This window comes from Ranitomeya variabilis, chromosome 3 (assembly GCF_051348905.1).
Source record: "Ranitomeya variabilis isolate aRanVar5 chromosome 3, aRanVar5.hap1, whole genome shotgun sequence".
NCBI classification, from domain to species: domain Eukaryota; kingdom Metazoa; phylum Chordata; class Amphibia; order Anura; family Dendrobatidae; genus Ranitomeya; species Ranitomeya variabilis.
Genome location: NC_135234.1, coordinates 591810991 through 591825101, shown reverse-complemented (window position 1 = coordinate 591825101; position 14111 = coordinate 591810991).

The window sequence follows — 14111 nt, the reverse complement described above, 5'->3', positions numbered from 1 at the left end:
AGCAGAAGATCTGTGGAGACAGACAGAATAAGCGGACTTCCTTGCAGATACTTCAGAAACAGAAGCGCATGATAACAGGAACCGGAAGTTAACAACTGTAGATACTTGTTGCTCCGGCGCCCTCCTTATGGTGGAAGGGCTAGAAATAGTACATAAACACACGCCATTGGTTAGAGGCAACATTTGGAAAATGCACACTGTCTCTTTAAGAGACCGGGAGCGAGCGGGCGTGCGACCTAAGAACCCTGCCAGGGAATCTGCTGGCTGCACACCAGGAAGCAGGAGAGGAAGGAGGGGTAGGGGCTGTGTCCAGACAGCGTGAAGCAGGCACAGAGCAAGAGTCCCGATGGAGACCTCTTGGAGGTACAGTAAACAGACCGGGTGTAACAACTTGTCTCAGCATATGATATTGATTACCTGTGAAGAGGAATATTTGAGGGGCTTTTATACTGTAATTGTTTTAATATTATTGCATTGACTAGGTATACTGTATTTTTATAGTGTCATACCGTACACAGGCAATATCTCCCACACTTAAATATCCTCCATGTTCCATGGTTGTGGTGCACGTGCGCCGACTTGCCTAGCGCTGCTGCCCCTTGCTATCCGGCAGCTTGGTGTCTCGGACGCACGACCGGGGGCTTTGGCAATCGCCGTGCCCCCATTCGCGGGTCTGGGGCGTTTGCTGGGTGGCGTGAGTGCAGCGGTGTTTTGGCCGCAGGCGCACGCTCCATTAATACATTACCATGTAAGGCCGGTCATGTGATTGTCACATAACTTGTTACTATGGAGATGAAAGGTCCTGCTGCTAATACATTACCATGCAGCCTAACTAAGAATAGTACTCCCCCTTGAGGAAGCAGAGTCAATGGACAGCGAAATGCGTGTCAGGGTTTGGGTGCTGGAGTTTTACTACCAGGTAAGATGATTTTCTGACAGTGTATCATACAAATGAATTTGGGGAACCTTTACTGATTGTAATGTCAAATTGGTTTTGGACCTTGGGCACTTGACTAGAGTTGAGCGACTCTTACTTTTTTCGGATCGAGTCGGGTTTCGCGAAACCCGACTTTGTCGAAAGTCGGGTCGAGTGAAATCAGCCGATTATTGCGTAAAGTGGAGGGCCGACTGAAACACGAAACCCAATGCAAGTCAATGGGGAATCAAAGTCGGCAGTGAGTGGAGGACAGGAAAACACCTACAGTGCCCATTTTAATGCCAAAAACATCAATTCTTATTACTGAAGCTTGTCAATCTTAATTTACTTTATAATAATAGTTAGGCATTGAAAACTGGGGGTCATTTGGCTAAAGTTGTGGGGGGGTAGGGCTGGCTCAAGATTTTCGTGGGCCCAGGAAATGCGGAATACGTCATGGCGGTGGAGCAGGGAGAGGTAAGTAATTCAACTTTGCAAGTGCAGTGATCCTGAGGAAGCAGGGGGGGCCCACTCGTTGGCATTGGCACTGGCACAGGGCCCCTCATAGTACGGCGGTGTGTTTGACGGCGGGTGGCGCCTCCCACCGGCAGAGACACTTTTGCATACTATGAGGGGCCCTGTGCCAGTGACGTCGCCAACGAGTATGCCCCTGCACCTGATGAAAGAACCTGCACTTTCATCTGCACCTTCCTCTTTGTCCCCGTGTAAGGTGGTATAGTATGCCGGAAGGGGAACCTGACTTTCAGCAGGGTCAGATTCTGGCTGTGTAGAGTGCAAGGGGAATGTAGTGGTCTGGGTCAATGTACCAGCAGACTCATCTAGCAGTAGCTGGGCAATGGGCAGGATGAGGAGGAAACACAGATATAGGCCCAAATAACAAAGTGGGCTAAATGCAGTTCAAAATTGGTAACAGGACTAAACAGGCGGCATTGCTTTGTTCAGCGGAGGACAACTGAAAGGAGTGGCAGTCACAGTTAGTAGGCCCAAATAATTAAGTAGGCTAAATGCAGTTCAAAATTAGTAACAGGACTAAACTGGCGGCATTGCTTTGTTCAGTGGAGGACAACTGTAAGGAGTGGCAGACACAGTTAGTAGGTCCAAATAATAAAGTGGGCTAAATGCAGTTCAAAATTGGTAACAGGACTAAACAGGCGGCATTGCTTTGTTGAGTGGAGGACAACTGTAATGAGTGGCTGAAACAGTTAGTGGGCCCAAATAATTAAGTATGCTAAATGCAGTTCAAAATTGGTAACAGGACTAAACAGGCGGCATTGCTTTGTTCAGTGGAGGACAACTGTAATGAGGGGCAGACACAGTTAGTAGGCCCAAATAATTAAGTAGGCTAAATGCAGTTCAAAATTGGTAACAGGACTAAACTGGCGGCATTGCTTTGTTCAGTGGAGGACAACTGTAAGGAGTGGCAGACACAGTTAGTAGGCCCAAATAACAAAGTGGGCTAAATGCAGTTTAAAATTGGTAACAGGACTAAACAGGCGGCATTGCTTTGTTCAGTGGAGGACAACTGTAATGAGGGGCAGACACATTTAGTAGGCCCAAATAATTAAGTAGGCTAAATGCAGTTCAAAATTGGTTACAGGACTAAACTGGCGGCATTGCTTTGTTCAGTGGAGGACAACTGTAATGAGGGGCAGACACAGTTAGTAGGCCCAAATAATAATGTGGGCTAAATGTCTGCCAAAAAATTGTTCATAAATAAACAGGTGGCATAGCTAGGTACAGGGGTGGGCTCCTCTGCTGAGTAGCAGACAGTGGTAGTAGGCGCAAAAGTATTAACTGGTCTAAATGGAGGCCAGGGCCCCTGTATATTTTAACTATCATCTATCATTTCAACAAATTTGTATTGGCAGTGCCATTGAAGGATTTAACAGCCCAGACTACACAGTGGTGGAGCATGGAGAGTTAAATATTGCAAGTGGTAGAGCACTGTTCGAGCTGGGGGAACACTCTCTCGTGGGCGGCGGTACTAGCACAGGGCCCCTCATATTACGACAGTGTGTCTGACATTGGTTGTTCACCACCACCGTCAGAGACACTTCATTGTACTATGAGGGACCCTGTGCCAGTGCCGTCGCTCAAGAGTGGGCACACCCACCTGTCCAGGCAAACGCCACTCGCACGGGTGCTTGCGCCAGGTGGTGACCACGGCCCTGTGGGGGGAGTTAGCCCATTTAGGGAGGTATAAAAATGGCCTATGGTGGACATTCAGCAGCTGCAAATGGAGGAATTGGAGCAGTCAGTAAGAGGAGGCCAAAAGCAACACATTTTTCAGGCAAGCTACGTGTCATAGGGTAAGCAAGTTCCTATATATCTATTATTAAAATATAACTTTTATTCTAATAAAGCCTAAAAAAGTGTAAACATATAGTGCTGACAAAAAGTGCTAGGTGCATACATACAACAGGAAGACATATAATAAAAACGTATCACCACCAGAGAATTATAGTGAACTAATAGTAGCTGGTCTCTAATATATCAAAATAGAGATGTATAACTACCGAAAGAAGGACGATCAGTCCTGATATTCTGAACACATATATTCTCTAATGGTCAGGTAGAATAGAATCGCTATATAATATCATAATTGTAGCTATACACTCACTGGCCGCTTTATTAGGTACACCTGTCCAACTTCTTGTTAACACTTAATTTCTAATCAGCCAATCACATGGCGGCAACTCAGTGCATTTAGGCATGTAGACATGGTCAAGACAATCTCCTGCAGTTCAAACCGAGCATCAGTATGGGGAAGAAAGGTGATTTGTTTGGTTGTTGGTGCCAGAAGGGCTGGTCTGAGTATTTCAGAAACTGCTGATCTACTGGGATTTTCACGCACAACCATCTCTAGGGTTTACTGAGAATGGTCCGAAAAAGAAAAAAAATCCAGTGAGCGGCAGTTCTGTGGGCGGAAATGCCTTGTTGATGCCAGAGGTCAGAGGAGAATGGGCAGACTGGTTCGAGCTGATAGAAAGGCAACAGTGACTCAAATCGCCACCCGTTACAACCAAGGTAGGCCTAAGAGCATCTCTGAACGCACAGTGCGTCGAACTTTGAGGCAGATGGGCTACAGCAGCAGAAGACCACACCGGGTACCACTCCTTTCAGCTAAGAACAGGAAACTGAGGCTACAATTTGTACAAGCTCATCGAAATTGGACAGTAGAAGATTGGAAAAACGTTGCTTGGTCTGATGAGTCTCGATTTCTGCTGCGACATTCGGATGGTAGGGTCAGAATTTGGCGTAAACAACATGAAAGCATGGATCCATCCTGCCTTGTATGGAGCATCTTTGGGATGTGCAGCCGACAAATCTGCGGCAACTGTGTGATGCCATCATGTCAATATGGACCAAAATCTCTGAGGAATGCTTCCAGCACCTTGTTGAATCTATGCCACGAAGAATTGAGGCAGTTCTGAAGGCAAAAGGGGGTCCAACCCGTTACTAGCATGGTGTACCTAATAAAGTGGCCGGTGAGTGTATACTGATGTGAAAGAGAGGGTCCTTAATTCTCGGGTACCCACCCTTACAGTACTTCTATAAATCTGGCGGTGGAATGATAATTTCCAAAAATGCTCATATAGGGACAGCGATCGTACGGCAATGTGAACCTATTCCGTGTTCAATCTCAAAGAGTACATGCCTTATTATACGTCATCGCATGCATATATGGTTTAAACATTATACTCATCTGCCTTCTCATGGTCATCATCTGGACTTAGTGCACCTTGAGTTATTGTGGACCATTAGAGCGGCTCTCTGAATGGAACCGCATCATTCCCTATAGGTCCACCTTGCTGAATAGTGCCTCCCAACGCGTTTCATACGGCTTGTAATCATCAGGGGGATTGTGTCACCTTCATGCATAATAGATGAGCATATCGCTAAGGCGGTCTGTACTCCGCCTTCTTATATATGTTACTCACCGGCGTTAGCAACCTCGTGCTTCCGGACGCCAGGAGCCCGACTTCCGGTGTATTCGGATGCGTGCACCCTGAATTACGGTGCGCACATTACTTCCGGACACAAAGACGTCGGCAAAACATGCCGTAACGTCATATCCGGTGGGTGGGGATTTCTACTTGTGTACCGCTCGTTCAATGATAATGTGCGCCAGCGCATTGCGCTCTATGCAATACAAGAAGGGGGACAGCCGTCACTCAACCATATCCTGTACTGCTATATGTCATCTTATAAACAGGGGGAGCAATTCTCTTTCTCCCGAGTCTCTAAAAATGGCACATGCAGATAAACCAACCATATCTACTGTATATACCGACGCCTCCATGGCTCGAGGATTAAGTATAGCTCCAGAACGGGTTAAATACCACCCTGAAGGTTGCACACACATCTCTCGTAATGGCCATACATGGAACAAAATTTAAAGATAGATTGAGAAAAAAGAAATAAATTATTGGGAAACAAGTTTATGTGTATGTGACACAGCGGAAGTCTACTGGTAGGAATGACAGGAAAGGGTGCAACTAATGGGGTCCCTAAGGAGCCCTCTCTACGCTTGTCCCTACCTATCGCGGAGGTTGGCACCCTTTTCCTGCGCAGTGGCGCCCCCACTCGACGGCGGCTATCCCTGTTAATGGGGTGCCCTGTTATTCCCTATTTCTATAGGAAGGAAGAAAAGCTGAGCTGGTCATTCAGACCGCGCGGTGCTGTTGTTTGGAGGCGGAAAATCCACTTGCTTTCTCTTTGCAGAATGCTTTTGTCCCAGTCCCCACCTCTCTGGGACTGATACACTCTATCGATGCCCATAAAGTTAACCATCTTAAGGTCGCCTTGGTGGATCCTGTTACTGTGATTTGCAACCGGGGTATCTCTTTTATTGATTGTGTCACGGTGATGTTCTCCAACTCTTCTTCTGAGCTCCCTACTTGTCTCTCCAATGTACTCTAAACCGCATTCACATGTCATCTTGTAGATAACCCCCATCGTTCTACAATTTATAAAGTGGTTAATGTGGAAAATTCTTCCTGTTACATTGCTCATAAAGTCCCTACCCTGCTGTATGGACTGGCAATATTTACATTTCCCACACCTGTAACATCTCTTGGTTCGATTCCCCAACCAAGTAGATTGTGTCTGGGGAGGGGTAAAATGGCTGTGGACTACCCTGTTTTTTATTGAGCAGCCTTTTCTGAACGCAATCTGTGGAACTGGGGTCAAAATTACCTTAAGGTCATCATCCATCTGCAAAATAGACCAATGTTTTTTAATGATCTCTCGTAAATCACTTGCTCCACTGGTATATTTAGTGATCATTCTTATATTGTTGTCATCTTCCTTTTTGGGTGTCGGGGTCAACAGGTCTTTTCTCTGTCTCGTGAGAGATGACTTATACGCTTCTTTTAAGATTTTATTGGGGTACCCCCGCTCCAAGAAACGCTCTCTTAGGTCCTTGGCTTGTTTTTGATACAGGGTACTATCTGAGCAATTTCTCTGTACCCGCAGGTACTGACCCTTGGGGATCCCTCTCTTAAGTGGCGTTGGGTGATTGGATTCCCATCTTAAGAGAGAATTTGATGCCGTGGGTTTCCTAAAGGTGCTCGTGACCAATTGGCCACCTCTCCCCCTCTCAATTAGGACATCCAAAAATGATAATTTTGTCGAGTTTGCCTCAAATGCAAACCCAGTTCATTACAATTTAGGCCTGCTACAAAGGTAGTAAAACTAGCCTCGTTCCCTTTCCAGATAACAAAAACGTCATCAATATATCGTAGCCACAATATGACGTTACTATCCCCCTGTTGTGAATTCTGTTCTGGAGCTCCCTCCTGTGGTTGCTAATGGTATTTTTGTGAGTTCTGCCCTTGGGCTCCCTCTGGTGGTTTCGAGTGGAACTGCTGCTCCTTTAGGTGGCTGTAGCAGCTGCCTTCACTAATCGCCTTGCCTGGGTTTGTTATTTAAACCTGCTCTGGGCTTTAGTTCATGCCAGCTGTCAATGTTCTTGGTTGGATTTGGTTCTCTCCTTGGATTTCTCATATGGCCTGTCCTTGTCAGCAAAAGATAAGTTTTTGCTAGTCCTTGTTTGTCCATTTGTTTTGTACTTTATTGCTCTGCAAATATGTCTCTTTTTGTCCAGCTTGTCACTATGTCATATTCAGGCTAGCTGGAAGCTCTGGGAAAGTGTCATGATTCCCAATGGCAGGGACTCAGCCAAAAACGGACTAGCTCTAGGAAGATGGAATCTCAGATGACCGCGATGCTGAACCTAACACACAAATAATAATAGCCGGGGGGCGTGCCTACGTTTTATCCCTAGACGTCTCGCACCAGCCAGAGATCTAGCTACCCCTAGTAGAGGAATACACAGACCTGACTTGCCTCCAGGGAAACCCCAAAAGTGATAGTAGCCCCCCACATATAATAACGGTTAGGTAAGAGGAAAACACGTACGCAGTATGAATATAGGTTCAGCAAAGAGAGGCCCTCTGACTAGATAGCAGAAAATACGAAAGAGGACTTCGCGGTCACCTCAAAACCCTAAAAAGCCATCCTGAAATTACCTTTAACTCCGATATCAACTCATGACACCGGAGTAGTAATTTCAGATCACTAGAGCTTCCAGCAGCAAGAGAATATTAATGCGTGCTGGACAAACAAACACAAAAATACAAAAGATCCAACTTAGCTGAATTGCAGACTTGGAGCAGGTAGCAAGCAACAGAGGTGCTCTGGTAACATTGATTGCCGGCACTAGAATGACTGAGAAGCCAAACTAAATAGGAAACTCCCAATTCCTGATGGGAACAGGTGCACTGGAAATAAAAGACAAAAGTAAGCCAGTACCACCAGTAGCAACCAGAGGGAGCCAAAAACAGAATTCACAACAGTACCCCCCCCTTAAGGAGGGGGCACCGAACCCTCATGAGAACCACCAGGGCGATCTGGATGCGCCCTATGAAAGGCGCGGACCAAATCAGAGGCATGAACATCAGAGGCAGTCACCCAAGAATTATCTTCCTGACCGTATCCCTTCCATTTAACCAAATATTGAAGTCTCCGTCTGGAAACGCGAGAGTCCAAAATCTTTTCCACAACATACTCCAATTCACCCTCCACCAGCACAGGAGCAGGAGGCTCAACAGAAGGAACAACCGGTACCTCGTACCTCCGCAACAACGACCGATGGAAGACATTATGAATGGCGAAAGATGCTGGTAGGTCCAAACGAAAAGATACAGGATTAAGAATCTCCAAAATCTTATAAGGACCTATGAACCGAGGTTTAAACTTAGGAGAAGAGACCTTCATAGGGACAAAACGAGAAGACAACCACACCAAGTCCCCAACATGAAGACGATGACCCACACGACGATGACGATTAGCAAACTGTTGAGTCTTCTCCTGAGACAACTTCAAATTGTCCACCACATGACTCCAAATCTGGTGCAGTCTATCCTCCACAGTGTCCACTCCAGGGCAATCCGAAGATTCCACCTGACCAGATGAAAAACGAGGGTGAAACCCTGAATTGCAAAAGAAAGGAGAAACCAGAGTGGCAGAACTGGCCCGATTATTAAGGGCAAACTCTGCCAACGGCAAAAAGGCGACCCAATCATCCTGATCAGCAGACACAAAACACCTCAAATAAGTCTCCAAGGTCTGATTAGTTCGCTCTGTCTGGCCATTAGTCTGAGGATGGAATGCAGATGAGAAAGACAAATCAATGCCCATCCTGGCACAGAACGCTCGCCAGAACCTAGACACAAATTGAGATCCCCTGTCAGAAACGATGTTTTCCGGGATACCATGTAAACGAACCACATTCTGAAAAAACAAAGGAACCAACTCAGATGAAGAAGGCAATTTGGGCAAGGGTACCAAATGAACCATCTTAGAAAAACGGTCACACACCACCCAAATGACGGACATTTTCTGAGAAACCGGGAGGTCCGAGATAAAGTCCATAGAGATGTGCGTCCACGGCCTCTTCGGAATAGGCAAGGACAACAACAATCCACTAGCCCGAGAACAGCAAGGCTTGGCCCGAGCACAAACATCACAAGACTGTACAAAAGTACGCACATCCCGAGACAGGGAAGGCCACCAGAAGGACCTGGCCACCAAATCTCTGGTACCAAAAATTCCAGGGTGGCCTGCCAACACAGAAGAATGAACCTCCGAGATGACTCTACTGGTCCACTCATCTGGAACAAACAGTCTCCCAGACGGACAACGATCAGGCCTATCAGTCTGAAACTCCTGCAAAGCACGTCGCAAGTCTGGGGAGACAGCAGACAAAATCACCCCATCCTTAAGGATACCCGTAGGCTCAGAATCACCAGAGGAGTCAGGCTCAAAACTCCTAGAAAGGGCATCTGCCTTCACATTTTTCGAACCCGGCAAGTATGAAACCACAAAATTAAACCGGGAGAAAAACAACGACCAGCGCGCCTGTCTAGGATTCAGACGCCTGGCAGACTCAAGGTAAATCAGATTCTTGTGATCAGTCAAGACCACCACCTGATGTCTAGCACCCTCAAGCCAATGACGCCACTCCTCAAATGCCCACTTCATAGCCAAGAGCTCCCGATTACCGACATCATAATTTCGCTCGGCGGGCGAAAACTTTCGAGAGAAGAATGCACATGGTCTCATCACTGAGCAATCGGGACTTCTCTGCGACAAAACCGCCCCCGCTCCAATCTCGGAAGCATCAACCTCGACCTGAAAAGGGAGCGAAACATCAGGCTGGCGCAACACAGGGGCAGAAGAAAAGCGGCGCTTAAGCTCCCGAAAGGCCTCCACAGCCGCAGAGGACCAATTGGCAACATCAGCACCCTTCTTAGTCAAATCAGTCAGAGGCTTAGCAACACTTGAAAACCCAGTTATAAATCAACGATAGAAATTAGCAAAGCCCAAGAATTTCTGAAGACTCTTCAGGGAAGTAGGCTGCGTCCAATCACAAATAGCCTGAACCTTGACAGGATCCATCTCAACAGAAGAAGGGGAAAAAATGTACCCCAAAAAAGAGATCTTCTGAACCCCAAAAATACACTTTGAACCCTTTACAAACAAAGAATTGGCCCGCAAAACCTGAAAAACCTTCCTAACCTGTTGAACATGCGACTCCCAGTCATCCGAAAAAATCAAAATATCATCCAAATACACAATCATAAATTTATCCAGGTATTTACGGAAAATATCGTGCATAAAGGACTGAAAGACTGAAGGGGCATTAGAAAGACCAAAAGGCATTACCAAATACTCAAAATGGCCCTCGGGCGTATTAAATGCAGTTTTCCACTCATCTCTCTGCTTAATCCGCACCAAATTATACGCACCCCGAAGATCAATCTTAGAGAACCACTTTGCCCCTTTAATACGAGCAAATAAATCAGTCAATAGTGGCAAAGGATACTGGTATTTGACTGTAATCTTATTCAACAGGCGATAATCAATACAGGGCCTCAGGGAGCCATCTTTTTTACCCACGAAAAAAAAACCTGCTCCTAAAGGGGATGAGGATGGATGGATATGTCCCTTTTCCAAGGACTCCTTAATATACTCTCGCATAGCAGCATGCTCAGGCACAGACAGATTGAACAAACGACCCTTAGGAAACTTGCTGCCAGGAATCAAGTCTATAGCACAATCACAATAGTCAGACAAAAATGCCAGAACTTCAGAGGGAGTAGATGAAGCAATGGAAACCAAAGGTACTTCCCCATGAGCCCCCTGACATCCCCAGCTTAACACAGACATTGTTTTCCAGTCAAGGACTGGATTATGAGTTTGCAACCATGGCAATCCAAGCACTAAGACATCATGCAAGTTATGCAACACAAGGAAGCGAATCACCTCCCGATGGTCAGGAGTCATACACATAGTCACTTGTGTCCAGAATTGTGGTTTATTCCTAGCCAATGGTGTGGAGTCGATACCCTTCAAAGGGATAGGAACTTCCAAAGGCTCTAGGCTAAACCCACAGCGCCTGGCAAAGGACCAATCCATAAGACTCAAGGAAGCGCCAGAATCCACATAGGCATCCATGGTAAAAGATGATAATGAACAAATCAAAGTTACAGACAAAATAAACTTAGACTGTAAAGTGCCAATTGCAAAAGACTTATCAACCTTTTTTGTACGTTTAGAGCATGCTGATATAACATGAGCAGAATCACCACAGAAGAAGCACAACCCATTTTTACGCCTATAATTCTGCCGTTCACTTCTGGACAGAATTCTATCACATTGCATATTCTCCGGTGCCTGCTCAGAAGACACCGCCAAATGGTGCACAGGTTTGCGCTCCCGTAAACGCTGATCAATCTGAATAGCCATACTCATGGATTCATTCAGACCTGTGGGCGTAGGAAACCCCACCATGACATCTTTAACGGCGTCAGAGAGACCTTCTCTGAAATTCGCCGCCAGGGCGCACTCATTCCACTGAGTAAGCACAGACCATGTTCGAAATTTTTGACAATATATTTCAGCTTCATCATGCCCTTGAGAGAGGGCTATCAAGGCTTTTTCAGCCTGAATCTCCAAATTAGGTTCCTCATAGAGCAACCCCAGTGCCAGAAAAAACGCATCCACATTGAGCAGCGCAGGATCCCCTGGTGCCAATGCAAATGCTCAATTCTGGGGGTCACCCCGCAACAAGGAAATAACAATTTTAACCTGCTGAGCGGGGTCTCCAGCGGAGCGAGATCTCAGAGAAAGATACAATTTACAATTAAAATTCAAAAAACGAGATCTATCTCCAGAAAAAAACTCAGGTATAGGAATCTTGGGTTCAGACATAGGAGCATGTATAACAAAGTCTTGGATATTTTGAACTTTAGAAGCAAGAGTATTCAGGTTTGAAGCTAAACTCTGGATATCCATTTCTCAACAGCTGAGATCTGAGCCATTCAGGGGTTAAGAGGAGAGAAAAAAGCAGCAGATTGCAATTATGGCTAGACAGAACTTCTGAGTTAAAAAAAAAAAAAAAGTGTCAGAAACTTCTTTTTTCTCTCTTTCTTCAGCCAATACCTTTAATACATTAGGGCCGGCAATACTGTCATGATTCCCAATGGCAGGGACTCAGGCAAAAACGGACTAGCTCTAGGAAGATGGAATCTCAGATGACCGCGATGCTGAACCTAACACACAAATAATAATAGCCGGGGGGCGTGCCTACGTTTTATCCCTAGACGTCTCGCACCAGCCGGAGATCTAGCTACCCCTAGTAGAGGAATACACAGACCTGACTTGCCTCCAGGGAAATCCCAAAAGTGATAGTAGCCCCCCACATATAATAACAGTTAGGTAAGAGGAAAACACGTACGCAGTATGAATATAGGTTCAGCAAAGAGAGGCCCTCTGACTAGATAGCAGAAAATACGAAAGAGGACTTCGCGGTCACCTCAAAACCCTAAAAAGCCATCCTGAAATTACCTTTAACTCCGATATCAACTCATGACACCGGAGTAGTAATTTCAGATCACTAGAGCTTCCAGCAGCAAGAGAATATTAATGCGTGCTGGACAAACAAACACAAAAATACAAAAGATCCAACTTAGCTGAATTGCAGACTTGGAGCAGGTAGCAAGCAACAGAGGTGCTCTGGTAACATTGATTGCCGGCACTAGAATGACTGAGAAGCCAAACTAAATAGGAAACTCCCAATTCCTGATGGGAACAGGTGCACTGGAAATAAAATACAAAAGTAAGCCAGTACCACCAGTAGCCACCAGAGGGAGCCAAAAACAGAATTCACAACAGGAAAGCAGATTTGCCCCTCCACACCGTGAGTCGGTGTGGAGTTCATTTTTGTAAACTCTGCGTGGATTTTGTAGTTTTTAATACTGACCGCACAGTATCCTTTTCTCTCTGTCTATCAAGTTTAGTATGGCCTCCTTTGCTGAAACCTGATTTCATTTCTGTGTACGTCATTTCCCTCTCCACTCACAGTCAATATTTGTGGGGGGCTATCTTTCCTTTTGGGGTTTTCTCTGAGGCAAGATAGCTTTCTATTTCCTTCTTTAGGGGTAGTTAGTTCTTAGGCTGTGACGAGGTGTCTAGGGAGAGTCAGGAACATCCCACGGCTATTACTAGTGTTGTTGTTAGGATTAGGAACTGCGGTCAGTAGAGATACCACCTTCTCAGAGCTCGTCCCATGTTGCGTTTTAGCCACCAGGTCATATCAGTGCGGCCTCTTAACCACCAGGTCATAACAGTACAGCTGGCCCACAATGTGTTAAATGCATCTCAAAAGAGGGAAAAGAAAGTTCTGAGTCATTTTTTTTTCCTTTGTAGCTTGTTTTGTCTTTTTTTCCCCCTTAATCTCTGGGTGGTTCAGGATTTTGGTGCTGATATGGAGGTTCAGGGTCTGTCCTTGCACGTGGATCAACTCGCTGCAAGGGTACAGAGTATCCAAGATTATGTTGTCCAGACTCCGGTATTAGAGCCTAGAATTCCTATTCCTGATTTATTTTCTGGGGATAGATCGAAATTTTTGAACTTTAAAAATAATTGCAGATTGTTTTTTGCTCTGAGACCCCGTTCCTCTGGTGACCCTATTCAGCAGGTGAAGATTGTTATTTCCTTGCTGCGTTGTGACCCGCAGGACTGGGCATTCTCCCTTGAGCCAGGAAATCCTGCATTGCTCAATATTGATGCATTTTTCAAGCACTCGGATTGCTGTATGACGAGCCTAATTCTGTGGATCTGGCAGAAAAAACTTTGCTGGCTCTGTGTCAGGGTCAGGAAGCAGCAGAAGTATACTGCCAGAAATTTAGAAAGTGGTCTGTGCTCAAAAAATGGAATGAGTATGCCCTGGCAGCGATTTTCAGAAAGGGTCTTTCTGAAGCCCTTAAAGATGTTATGGTGGGGTTTCCCACGCCTGCTGGTCTGAATGAGTCAATGTCTTTGGCCATTCAGATTGATCGGCGCCTGCGTGAGCGCAAGGTGGTGCACCATATGGCAGTGTCCTCTGAGCAGAGTCCTGAGCCTATGCAATGTGATAGGATTTTGACTAGAGCAGAAAGGCAGAAATTCAGACGTCAGAATGGCCTGTGTTTTTACTGTGGTGATTCTGCTCATGCTATTTCTGATTGCCCTAAGCGTACTAAGAGGGTCCCTAGGTCTGTTACCATTAGTACTGTACAGCCTAAATTTCTCTTGTCTGTTACCCTGATTTGCTCATTGTCGTCCT